The 14,151-nt window shown below is 37.8% G+C and overlaps 1 long non-coding RNA gene across 2 annotated transcripts in view; it reads right to left on the bottom strand.

The window, feature by feature from the left end:
* Nucleotides 1-14,151, bottom strand: part of LOC122466203 — a 121,349-nt gene that overhangs the window by 30,417 nt on the left and 76,781 nt on the right. Inside the window, exon 4 of one of the 2 annotated variants that reach the window (XR_006291552.1) lies at nucleotides 775-1,020. The exons of the other annotated variant lie outside the window; for it this stretch is intronic. This is a non-coding gene — a long non-coding RNA (uncharacterized LOC122466203). Of the gene's footprint in view, nucleotides 1-774; nucleotides 1,021-14,151 lie in introns of those variants that run through there. 2 annotated transcript variants of the gene reach the window in all.

Raw genomic sequence — 14,151 nt, 5'->3', positions numbered from 1 at the left:
TTCTTCATGTGGCTCAGCATTACAGAAGTGCACAGGCATTTCACACCAATACTTTGGATAATCCTCAGTCAGTAATATGATGTAAACTATTTATATTGCGACGGGCATATGACTGCTGGTACATGGGACTGCAAATCAGATGGTATGAGGATTTGTCTATTAAAATAAGTATCCATTACAAATATGCTGCTTAACTGTATGAAGATGGTACACTAAGTTCTGCATATAACCACTAGTTTACATTAGCATTTTCACTGCTGAATGGTGATTTGACTGTGTTGGGCCTTCCAATGCAGCATGAAATACTAGTAATGCTAACTTTTTAGGGGCAGCATGAAAATGGTTTGTATCATCAATCACCTTACTGCTCACTGCTGCGGGTTCCAAAACTAAATAAATGCTTCATCTGTACTACAAGGGAAACCAGGATATTAAAGTGAGAGTTTCTCTCCCATGGAATCAGCCTGTTGTTTCTCTTTGCCAGGTATATACTAAAAGATGTTAGGCCTCTGATTTCCCTTATAAAATTAAAAGAGGGCACGTGAGAGAAAAAATAACCAACTAATATAGTTCCTGCTAACTGGGGAATGATAAGAATGCCAAAGTTATTAAGCCACTTTAGGCAAAAGTATAGCAGACCCAGTTTAGCAGTTTTTCAGGCTAAATTTACAGGGCTCACTGAGAAAACACATATTGTGGGTTTTCCACCGAAAGACTAATCCAATGCAAAACTCAACATCCTTCATGGAAAACTTCTTCAACTTTTCACTGACATCCAGATTTAGTACATGAAACTGTGTGTCTACATGCAAGGAAAGCTTCACAAATACAAAAATAAAAATTTGAGCAGAATACCCATGTTTGTGAGAAAAATTCAGACATGGGTGGAGGATGATTTCTAGTACTTTTGAGCTGTAAATTTCACAGAGTTGTAGCTGATCTGTCTTCCTGCCAAAAGTTGTTAGTATGGTATACCAGCACTAACCAGTTCAGTTTCAAGTCCTGGATCCAACGATACATCTAAAAGGGGATGCAAGTGAGATATTTTTGTGGGATATATGCTTATTCTGTTGATCTGCTGTATTCTGTCATACTCCCAAATACACTCAGATCTAGATCTACAAGCCATTGACCACCCTTAATGCACATGAGGAACTCCCACTGACCTCCATGGAAGTTATGAGAGTAGTTCTTCAGATCCTCCATGTTTCTGAAGCTGAAGCCTCAAAAGGTGAAACATCATATATCAAAAATGGGCATTTTCAGTATACTACCTGGCAACCATGCTTTTTAGAAAAATAAATTATTCCTTCACTTATGTGGTATACCACTCCCTTCAGTCTCCTTACATGCCAATGGGCTCAATAGGGAGCTCGCTTAAAGATCAATGGCCCTGTATTTTCGGACCTAAATTTGCTAGCATAACCAACCCCATTTTCAGCTAAAAAGAGCAGCATATGGATTTGGGACACACCCTGCAGATTTTGATTTCATAAACAAAAACAAATAAAAATTAATACATTTAGAAATATATTTTAAACAATATTGCATTAACATTTTACATTACAGATGTGTGATATTAGCAAAATGGATATAACAGCAGTTAGATGTTTCACAAAATTTTGTTTCACCTGATTACATCGTAGTTCAAACGGCTAAAACATCTTTTTGAGGTTACATATTTTCAGTGGGCCAAATCCTTTAGTCTTTATTCAGTCCTTACTCAGGCAAACACCCATTGAAGGCACTCACCTCTGCCAGTTGTGCGGTCATTGAACCTAACTGAAATTAGTAGCAAAGCTTCCATTGTGTTCAATGGGACTAAGACCAGGTCATTATCACCTCAGGATGGGGATAGCAAGGCAAGAACAGAGGCAATGGAGACTCTGTATGCAAAGACAAAGTCACACAGTGAAAGACAACACCCCTTCTGTTAGACTTGAATTCTCTCTCTCCCCCGTTTTTGGTTTTAAATTCTGTTGAGGATTTTGAATCCAAGGTGATGTGCACTTGGAATACTATAAAGCAATTATATTAAATACTATAGATTTCAGTAGTGAAGTACAGTATAGTCTTTGCACCACTGGCACAAAGCAATCCTAAAACTGATGTAGCTGAACATGAGATTATCACCATTTATCACCACACTGTCAGGGGATGTTCCAGCGAAATACTTCATATGACAGCGTCAGCCCAATTGCTTATGTAGGGTACCAGGCTGGGAAAAAGAACGTGACCAGGGCTTCCATCACCTTGGGGCAATTAACAGCTGGTGCAGATTAAAGCAGCTTTTAGAGATGACCCAGCACACAACTAGCCTAGGACTGAGGGATTGCAAAACTTGTTTTAAAGCCTTCTGAGGTGCAGAACCGCCATGCCTGCAGCCAAAGATCTAGATCATTAGGTTGATAGGGAAAAATATTGTCTATCTATCCTAAGCAGCCATGGACAAAACACATTTTGGAGTTAGTGTTGCGATGGCTATTCAGATCAAAGCTGAAATCCACTTCAGTTATGTAACCTGTATATTTTCACCTGTATTTATGTCCTATTTCAAAATCTGAATGATCTGAACTAGCTAGGCTGGAGCCCAGTCCCAGACTAGCAATTAAATACTACTTAAACCTTCACAATCAATGCATTTGTCATGCTCAAGATGCATAGCTAATCCAATAAAACATTACTGGTAGGCTTGGAAGGATTAGATTTTTATTGGTAAATGTCAGTAAACATCCATTTTACCATACACACACGAACCAGTGAAAAAATGTTTCCATAGGTAATAACTGACATTTACATTTAGGCAAAGTAAGAAAAAATGCTGCTTTAGAACATAGTCGTTTGATTTAAGGATATTTCCTGTGTATATTTTGAAATGGATGGTGACAATTTGTTGTTTTGTGGTTACAAAGCTTTAACTCTTTGAATCTCAACATCTACTGTCATGAAGCAATTATTCTCTGATCTCCCATAATTTCCCACAACTGTGAACATTTAAATAGAGAAAAAAAAATTTTAAACCCATAATTTTGTGCCACTGTGAAAATTTAAATAGATAAAAATTGAAAAAAAATGCTTAAAACAAATATCAATATTATCCATCAACATTTAAAAAACTGAATTCTGCCAGACCTAATTATTGTTGCTATTTTTAAATCTTACTAATAAAAGTAGTCATTTTACCTCTGTCAGTTATCTCCTTTTAATGAGGCTATATTTTTACTGTCATTTAGTTTTGGTAGAAACCCTTTCCAAGCATTTTACAGAATTCCTTTGATTCATTTCAAAATTGTTTAATCAATGTTTGAAAATCATATTTGGCTGGGCTACATCTTGCATAATTTCTTGCAATGAATATTCTGTCTCTTAGCAATATGGAGCCACAACCTTTCTTGACATTCCCTAAAAAGGTTTTAGCAGTTAAAATGATCCCTTTATCTTTCTATATAAAATATTAAATATAATAGATGCCTTAAGAATAAGAGTGTCCTGAAACCCAGTCAGCCTTACAAGACTCATAAAGACTAAGTTGAGAAAGTGAGTTAGAAATCTTAAGTAATTATTGGGGCATAAAATGTGGTGAGTGAGTTAAAGTAGCATTATAAAGGATTGGGTAATTAAGGTAGATTTAAAGAACCCCATTATTGTTTCCAAGCTTAGTACTTTCGAACTTAGAATTCAGTGAAAACGGTAGTTGAGTGTCACAGCTTTTTTACAAAAGGCATCAGGCACTTTTTCCTCCCTGTAGAAAGATTGCATTTCTGGGGAGTTTTTACACTTCCTTCTGCACCCCAAAGAAGGGCTTTGAACTGAAGAAGGGAACCTGGCTTCTAATGTAGCAGCTGCATGTGCCACCGAAGCACATTAACATTTCAACGTTTATAAAATGAAAGCGACGGAATCGACTGTTTGCACCTCTCGGGAGAGCTAACTTACGAGCCACTGACCTTGAGAGACTCCCCGACTGGGTCATTACAGCAAAAGGGGCACACACAGATGATTCCATTTGTCATGGCACGGGAACCTCTGTACATGTAACGGGGAAACACAATCTAGTTCATTGTTATTATCATTATCGATCCAATTGTTATTTTAAGTTCCCCAGCCCCAAACTTCTTCTGATTTCATGCCGCCTCTTTGGTTGAATTTTACTTTTTTCCTATAAAGAGGAGATACACATTGGAAACATTTTTAGGGGGTGCAATCAGCATTTGAATTCAAAATTAACCAATTCGATTTGCACTATTTTTAATATAAGAAATTCAGCGGTTAAAACAATGTGGACGTGGATTTCACGCTTTAATTTAATGAAACGGTTTTCATCAATCTGGTTTAATTTTTTATATATGTCCTGTCACATGCTATTTACAGGATAGTCCATCTCTTAAAATCCTTTGATTATGTGAAAAGAAAAGGAGTACTTGTGGCACCTTACAGACTAACCAATTTATTTGAGCATAAGCTTTAGTGAGCTACAGCTCACTTCATCACTTCATCCGATGAAGTGAAGCTCACGAAAGCTTATGCTCAAATAAATTGGTTAGTCTCTAAGGTGCCACAAGTACTCCTTTTCTTTTTGCGAATACAGACTAACACGGCTGTTACTCTGAAACCTTTGATTATGTGAGCGCCCTTCAACACTATTTTTTATAGAAAGGCTAAATGGAGCATTGCTTTGATAGTGCTATACAATAACAGGACATAATTTTAAGCTACACAGAGCCACAAGGTGGGTGAGGTAATATCTCTTATTGGACCAACTTCTGTTGCTGAGAGAGACAAGCTTGGGAGCTACACAGTATGTCTTGGTCCAGTAAACGATATTACCTCACCCATCTTGTCTCTCTAATTCCCTGGGACCAACACAGCTACAACACTGTATATACCAATTAAAGGTCACAGGACTCTCCTGCAAGGCAGTTGTTATGGAAGATGGTAATTTTTAAAGACAATTAAAGGATACTTTAAAACTTTTTAAAAGATACTTTTAAAGGGCCAACCCATTAACATACTTTTATTACCAACGGGAAATTAGAAATCTAAAATTTACAGGGAAATAAGGTTCTTTTCTCCTCCTCCCCCCAATAAAAATTGTTGTTCTCCTGAATTTCCATGTATAGATGTGGGTAAGTGAAATCACTGAAAGGCAAGTTCAGATCTGAACACTAATGGAGGGTTCTGTTTGTTTCCAAGATTACAGGTATAAGTAATAAAACTATTTTTCGTGTTTTCGTTCTCATATGTTCTTGTGGGTTTCATTTTATTGTGAGATGTTTACAGTAGTTTTCCTTTAAACCACCCTCAAGCCCTCCCATGCGAGGGCAATGTGTACACTGCAGTCTGTGCAAATTACAACCGTGAGGGTGCTCTCCTCTCTTACCTAGTGGAGTGTGAAATAAGCCTCTCTGGTGGGCATATTAAGGCAGACTGAAATGGATATTAACAAGGTTTGTAATTAGGAACATTGAAAGCCAGTCACACACGTTACAGGTTTATAATGTTGTTGATGATTATTACCTTGATACAATAACCCAAAACTGCAGGTCAATGATTTAAGTATAAAGCAGAAACCAGTGCCTGCAGGGACTTCTGTATCAAATGGGATGCCATGATTTTTTTTTTTTTTAATTTCACAATGATCTATCATTGAAAGCAAGGCACTTACTGACTCCTTTTTTGGTGGAGGTCTGTGCTGCATACGTTGCCTGCCCTCGTTCGAGATGAACAAATGAACCACTGACAAATACAAAACACAGAGCTCTTGGAGCTTGCCCAGCTCAACTCATCACTTGCATGAATATTCATCCAGCCACATGAACTTGTAGCTCGGGACAAAGCAAACAACCCCCCTCCTCCTCGTAGTTACATCCACTACCATAGGTGACTGGACCAGATTATGTGGTCATAATAGGCACGTCTCTCAGCTCCGCAGAGAACTTCCTCTTTTTCTCTCCTCCTGAACTTCTCATTAAATGTAGCAGTTTCAAGAGTTTAAACTCCATCCCTTTTTGATCGTGCCCTACTTTGTACTCGCTGATGCACAAGCCTGAAAATTGATATTACAGCTTTTTATGATATAATATCCCCCTAATTGGTGCTTCATAGAGCCGTGCCTGAATTCTTTTCAATTAAGCCTAAACTACAGTAACTCTTTCCCTCTGTACATGCTGGAAAAGCCATTCAGGAAAGAGAGGACTGGTACTGCACAATTCCACAGTACCTTAATGTGTCAAAAATGTTTTCTGAAGAAAGCAACACTGTAAATGCAATCACCTACATTGGTGTCCTCATTGTTAACCGGGAGCCAAAGTATTGCTAATTGTCCTGCATTTTAGCTGGATTTTTAAAGCATTATGTAGTAAGTACACCGAAGGGTCAATTTGTGAAGTGAAATACTTAGCATGCAAAGCGTAATACAAGATGCTGTGTAATACTTGACCTCTCAGCATAATAAATGTAGCAGTGAAACGCTGTGCATTCAAGATTCACTGAATAGAGCCTTCGCACAGGAACAAAACCAGAAAATGTTCTCTTCATTCCTTTTTTCCCCCCACTAAGCGAAAATTATTCTTTATAATGGCCATTGCAGCAATTAGCCAGCATTTGGGGAGAATAAATGTGCAGAAATAGCAATTTATTATTTTAAATGAGATTTTTGTATGGAGCCTGCAAATTACTTGGAGGTATATGAATAATTGTTGCCTTAGCTTTATGCTACAGAATAGGGTGTGGGTGGGTATAAAGATTTCCTATTTGCAGTTAAATGTTTGGACATTTTATAAATTTTAATTTCACTCACAGTCTGTCTCGATTGACCCTGCTTTCCCCACTGATCACTTCATGTATGCCTGGAAGCAAGTGTGCAGATGATGGGAGCTTTCCAATTAGAGGTATTTAAAAAAAAACAAAAAAAAAACCCCCACCAAACAACAACCAAGCCTATGAATGTGACATGTAAGTGCAATCAGGTTTTACTCTGGAAGTTACAACAGGGTGTTTTGAATTTACCCCTCCCCCACCCCAGTCAATACATTTAAATAATTCAACATGTTTGGTGGACAGTTATCTTTATTCTCTACATCTGGAAGCCTAATTGGGATCTTAGATACACATTTAAAATGTTTTATTCTTGCAGAAATAAACTCTGCCAGGCCTTTCCGATTCATGTAATTAGCCTGAAGTAGAGTGAAAGTGCTGCACTTAACTCTATCATTATAAAGTGGACAAAGTTTTGTGAAGATGAAATTAAGAATTTTGCAGAGGAAGTTTGGTAAATTCTAGCTTCTGGCATGGTATCGTGGAGTCCTTTTATTTCAGTGAAATTAAAGGTGCTTCATTGAGAATAGCTGAGACAGAAGGCAGTGCAGAGTTCTAGAGACACAGCGTAGTTTTACTCTGAACAGTGGATCTTCCTGCACTGATCTCTGTAAGTTTTTGTCTTGCAGAAAAATCCGGAGAGTGAATTTAAAATGTATAACTAGAAACTTGCCTGCACCAGTATTCCTCCTCACCCTTCGCCCCTAACTCCTCCCATGCACCCCCTCTTCCCTAAATCCAACTGTTCTGCTCCTGACCAAATCTGCCTCTGATATTGTGGTTTCTTGGGCAGCCAAATAGGATAGTGTGAAGAGAGGCACCTAGTTTGAAGACCTGCATAACTCCAGAAATTAAGAATCCCTTCACTCTAACTTCTCATGTTTGCATAATTAAATTGTGAGAAGTATTTCCTACATCTTTTATGCTACAACAAGGGAAAGGCTTCTCTGTAAATAAAGTTAGTTTCCTCTCTTAATTGTTTAAGAGATTAAAGAGGCTAGGACTTTTCAGCTTGGAAAAGAGGAGACTAAGGGGGGATATGATAGAGGTATATAAAATTATGAGTGGTGTGGAGAAAGTGAATAAGGAAAAGTTATTTACTTGTTCCCATAATATAAGAACTAGGGGCCACCAAATGAAATTAATGGGTAGCAGGTTTAAAACAAATAAAAGGAAGTTTTTCTTCACTCAGCGCACAGTCAACCTGTAGAACTCCTTGCCTGAGGAGGTTGTGAAGGCTAGGACTAGAACAGGGTTTAAGAGAGAACTGGATAAATTCATAGAGGTTAAGTCCATTAATGGCTATTAGCCAGAATGGGTAAGGAATGGTGTCCCTAGCCTCTATTTGTCAGAGGGTGGAGATCGATGGCAGGAGAGAGATCACTTGATCATTACCTGTTAGGTTCACTCCCTCTGGGGCACCCGGTATTGGCCACTGTCGGTAGACAGGATACTGGGCTGGATGGACCTTTGGTCTGACCCAGTATGGCCATTCTTATGTACTTATGTTTATATATGATAATAAACTATAATGAATAATAAAATACCTGCACCCCTTAGGGATCTGACTCTGCATATCCTCCATCAACTTTACCGTATACAAGTTCAACTTGAGCCCCCTATTTAAAATCGTGCAATCAGGGTTTCTCAAACCCTGATAAATAGAAAGGGTCACTCCTACCCCACATTCCAGAAGACACTGCTGATCACAGTGAACCAAAATATATTATAAACATACTCTAGTAAGGGGTAGTGCACATTTTAATAATTTCTTCATGTTTATGGTATAACCCCTATTTTCAGTGCATCTGACAAGAAAATAAAGCAAGCTTCACAGTAGTCCACAAAATGAACAGACATAAGTAACTGTGAATAAGTGTAAAAAGATATAATGTATTTTCAGATGCGTTGAGGTCTTACAGTATGGGTGTCCTAGTAAACAAAAAGAAATTGCTATTATTATTGATGGAAATTGAGTTTCTCCTGATTTAGAGTGTGAGAACAGAATCAGGCCCAGTAAGTCTGGGCTCTAGTATTCACACTCTCTCTCTCCCCACATAAGTTGTGGTAATATCCATGTGATATATTGCAGAGTCAAGTGATAAGTTTCACTTACCATGAACATTTAACAACTTCACTTGCACGCTGCCCACTAATCCATTTCCTCTGAAACTTCACACAACCTTTCTCCCTTTTAAAAGAAATTAAGCAGCCACAAAAGTTTAATTCTCACCCTCTCTACTTGGAAGTGCAGCAGGAGCATAGTCAGTCCTTTACAAGTGACAACTCCGCTGTACATCTCCTGATCGTGCCGAACTAGAAATAGATTGGGCCAGATTTTCCAGTCAATTTGTACCAGCAGAAAATTTGACTTAGGAGCTTTATACCCCTGGAAAAGGGCAAGTATAAGAAGATTTGCTTCTGGCCCTCAGAAGTCCCAAGATATCGGATGAATTTAGGTAAATTTTACATGCTTTAAGACCATATTAGTGATATTTTTTCCTCTTCTTCGGAGGTCCATACAGTTCGATTCACGGCAATAAGGGAGCCAGTTCTAACAGGAGAAGGCATACAAAAATCAGTCCCAATAAAATTATGAAAAGCTCTCAACAATCTTTTAAAAATTGTTTTTCTGTAAAATTCATGGCACAAAATAAATAATATATTTGTACCACACTGTGTAAACTCATTTAGGATAACTTGTATAATTCACTCATGGCTTCACCCATTGCTGAATAATGTGGCCATACCAAACTCCTGCTGAGAGCACCTTTATACCATACCATTGCATTTTGTATGCCAAATATTATATTTAACTGCCAGTGCAGTGCTTAAGAGCTCATTATATGCCAAATCAACTTTACCCATGCAGTCATGACTGGCACCTCCAGACTATAAAAATGCAAAATAAAATAAGATTCAACAGTATTTTCTATAAGTTTTGTTAGTTCCATGTAAAAATGTTTCTTGGCAGTATATTTTTAATACATTTAAAAAAGACATGATGTTTCTGCTGGGTTACAAAGAGCAGATCATAGAGTCACTGGAACACTAAACTAACCTGCTTATGTTCTGGTTCTCAGAAACCTTTGCTATGTTTGTGTCTTCTCTTGGGGTGTGCAAGAGCAAACAAACAGTCAGGGATTATTACAGTACTCTTTTTAAAAGCCATATTTATATTTATGAAAACTAATGGCTTAATTAAAATAAATCCCGAAAGCTATCCGCAATATTACTTAGTAAAAAATCAGTAGGGTAGATGTTGAGAAAAACAAGACTTTCTTGTTCTGCTTTTTTAAATTATTATTATTATTATTATTATTATTAAAGTATTCATTTCTGTGCCTCAATGGTTACTTCCTTTTACACACACCTCAAAGTAGTGCAAGCTCTAACTGCAGTGAAGTTAGCAAAAACACTTAAAAAAAGAGGTAAGTGCTCCAAGCTGTTTGTGTCAAAACATTTCGTAATTCAAAACCAAATTAAAACATGTTATTTTTCTATACTACTACAACACCAAAGAAGGTGTAACTTCTGCACTATGGACTGCTTATATGTTTGTTTTACAGATGCTAAGGTACCCTTCAAAGGCTCAAGTATCTTTGAACTGGTAAGGGTTAACCAATATGTCTAAAACAAACATAGGGCCAACATTTTCAAATAAACTTTGGCACCTTAATTCATATTTAGACATTTAAATCAAAGAGGCCACAATTCTCACAACTTATGAAAATTAGAGCATTTTAATTTAACCCCCTAAATATGGATTTAGGTGCCTAACTGTAGGCAATTATATTTTTTAAAATTGTATATTTGTATACCTACCCACCATTTTCCAGAGATGTCAAATCAAGTCCCTTGCTGTGATGAATGTCATTGCTGGAAATACCATCTCTGCAGATATAATGAGCTAGACCAACTCCTGGTGAACTAAGTTGCAAGTTCATTAACTTCAATGAGTTTCCTTATGAATTTGGCCAACCATTTCTGGACAGAGTTAGGGGTGTCTCAATCCTCCCATTCCTAAGCAGGCTCATAAAGAAGCTAGCAAAAAGGCCAACTGCAAGCTCATCTAACTGACACTAACATTCGAGATCTGGCCCAGTCTGAATTCAGGCCAGGACTCAGAACTGAAACTGCCTTAGTGGTACTGATGAATATTTTCCTTTGTCAATGGATAGGAGACAAACATTCATCCTTCTTGAGCTCTCTGCAGTATTCAACACTGTTGACCATGAGAATCTGCTGTCTCACCTGAGAGAGGTGGCAGGGGTACAAGGTAATATGCTAAAATGGTTTGAGCCCTTCCTGGAGGGACACACCCAATGAGTATTGATGGGAAACTGCACCTCCACCGCTAGACCCATCACCTATGGAATTCCATAATGATCAATACTCTTTCCAATCCTTCTCAATATCTACATGAAATCACTAGGTGAATTCAACAGATGATGTGCACTCATCTGCCAGCAGTATGCATATGATACACAGCTCTACCTATCCTTCACCACATACAGCCACTCCGCTACACCAATGTGGCCCGGTGCTTGGGTGAAATCGACTCTTAGATGAAGAACAGATAATTGAAGTTGAACTCACGCAAGACAGAGGTGATGCTGGTGGGCAGAGGAAAGTATGGTGCAGTCTCTGTTGGTTGATGATATACACCCATAACTGGCCAATTCAGTGCATAGTCTGAGTACACTTGGATTCCTTGCTGACATTGATCTTTTACATAGCAGCATCTGCAAATAACACTGTCTACAGACTCGGCTTGGTTAGGAAGTTCTGTTGCATTCTGGCGGACAAAGACTTGGCCTCATTTATTCACACCTTTGCCACCTCTTGGGTGGATTACAGCAGTGCAATATACCTGGGCACAAAGCCTTCAGAACTTAGGAAACTCCAACTAGTACAGAATGCTGCAGCACATCTCCTCAGCAACACAGCCTACCACAAACATATCAGACCTGTCCTCTTCTCTCTACACTGACTTCCTTTCAAATTTTGAATCAAGTTCCAGGTCTCACACCTTCTCTACAAAGCACTCCCTGGCCTCAGCCCGGGGTAGCTAAAAGCTCTGGGACAAAAACTGGTTGACAACTATGTTCCACTGGCACAATGGAACTTTCAACAATAAAAGTAAAGCTCCTCTGTGTGAGACACAGAATCTTCTCCACAGGTCGTCCAAGACTGTGGAATGAAATCCCACAGGAACTGAGGATCATCGTGAATCTCACCACTTTCGGCTCCAAGTACAAGGTGCATTTCTTTGACCTTCCCTTCTCGAATATAAACACATAGCAATAGACATATATTTTTTAAAAAAGACACACTACTAAAACAAGACACTCCACAACATATTCTTCTCCCTGTTGGGAGAGAATGAGAGAACAAACACGTGATAGATATGTAGTCATGTTGCTTAATGCACTACCTGAAGGAGCTTAGATACTACAGTAATGAGTCAGATAAATGCATCTGGGATGATTTAGTTGGGGATAAGGTCCTGCTTGAGCAGGGGGTTGGACTAGATGACCTCCTGAGGGCCCTTCCAACCCTGATATTCTATGATTTTCCATGACAAGTTGGGGCAGAAGATCTGGAATGTACCAGGATAGTGCAAGATAAGGAAGATACCCTGTCCTATCTTATATCTTTTCCTGCTACACTTTCCTCACATCTTTTGTCTCAGCACGTAAATTACACTCATTTTGCACAGTCACAGAATACCAGATCAAACCAAGTTACTTTACTTTGTCTCTTAATCCTGTTTTCTTACCAATTACCACCATTTATGGCATTTCCACCACTGATTCTGCCACCACAAAACCAGGTTCAGACAATTGCGTAAAAATTGCAATAGCTTCCACCAGGGGCAGATTTTGCTCCAGTTATGTAGTTGCAAATGGGAGATGCACCTCACAGCCAAATAGAATTTAGCCTCAAATCTGGATTTTACCCTGGATGTATGATAAAAGTAAAGGTAACTCTGCACTTCCTCACGTATGAGAAAAAGGGTAGAGAACAGGGACATGAAGTATAAATGAGCAATCACTCTTTTAACAGAAAAAGTGAAAGTAAAATGATATTAAACAAAATGAGCAAAGCAACAAACAGGAGTAATATAAGATAAACCCGCAGAGGGAAAAAGTCAAAGGAAAACAAAAGAAATAATATAAATGCAACAAGAACAAACAGTCACTACAACACAAAGGGCTACCGTTATTTGTCACATTATATTAAGTAGAGTGAGGTGGAACATGGCTGTTTCAGAGGTTCAAGAATTCTTTTTCTTGGTTGCAATTCATGAAGGCATTTATCCAGAATTTCCATTTAAATTTTAGATTCAATGAACTCAAAAATTACAAATTAAAAAAACTTCTGCGTGCCACCTGGTTTCATGTTGAAACTTGAAATCATTAATTTGATATGAATTTCAATACAAAACTGCAAATCAGAACAGGTTTGCTCACAAATAGCCTTAGGGTCACAGATCTTAGACTTTCCAGAGTTTTGAATCTTTCACGAGATCTGACCTGGGCAAGTTTTATATGTGTTTAGGGTTCACTGTGAACATTTCATACAGCTCTAATATGAAGATGCTTAACCTATAAATTAAACAGCTCATTGATAATCCTGAATCAGTGAAAGGGGCTCTATGTAATACTAAAAGGAAATAAATCAATTTTCTAATATAGGTAACATTTGTACATGTAATGTTGTCATTTTTAATATATTAACACAATGGAGTTATGAAACTCATCACTAGGTTCAAAGGACAAAGTAATAGGTTGGGCTTTAGTCTTAAAGATGTAATTTTTTGCCCTCGAATTTGGAAAAATAACAAATATAATTATCAGTCAGATTAGCATGAAACTTTGGCCTGTTGCAGTAGGATACAAAGCATTATTGTACTTGCAAAGATATAAAAAAAAAGGCTTGAACTTTAAGATTCCCATAATTATATTTTGCTAACAGATATCAGTGGAAACAAGACTTAAGGAACATCAAAAATTAATTAGCTCTGTACAGATTATGAAGAAAATGTTTAGGCAAGTGTTTTCTTGGTAATTCATAACTATATTTAGATATTGTAATGATTAGAACTTAAAAGAAACAAGATAATTATAAGCTTCATCCAAAGTCACATATAGATCACAGATGACTGCTACTGTATATTAAATGAGGAGACTAAATATCTGCTACTCTGTAAATGTGATTGTATGTAGGAGTAAGAATGTGGTACAGTAAGGCTAACAGTCTTTTCCTGTTCAATGAGTTGGAATTAAACATGGTAATCTGAGGACTCTTTCAAGTATTTTATTAAACTAC

This window comes from Chelonia mydas, chromosome 6 (assembly GCF_015237465.2).
Source record: "Chelonia mydas isolate rCheMyd1 chromosome 6, rCheMyd1.pri.v2, whole genome shotgun sequence".
NCBI classification, from domain to species: domain Eukaryota; kingdom Metazoa; phylum Chordata; order Testudines; family Cheloniidae; genus Chelonia; species Chelonia mydas.
The sequence above is the reverse complement of the archived record's forward strand: the minus strand, read 5'-3'. Positions and strand labels throughout refer to the sequence as shown.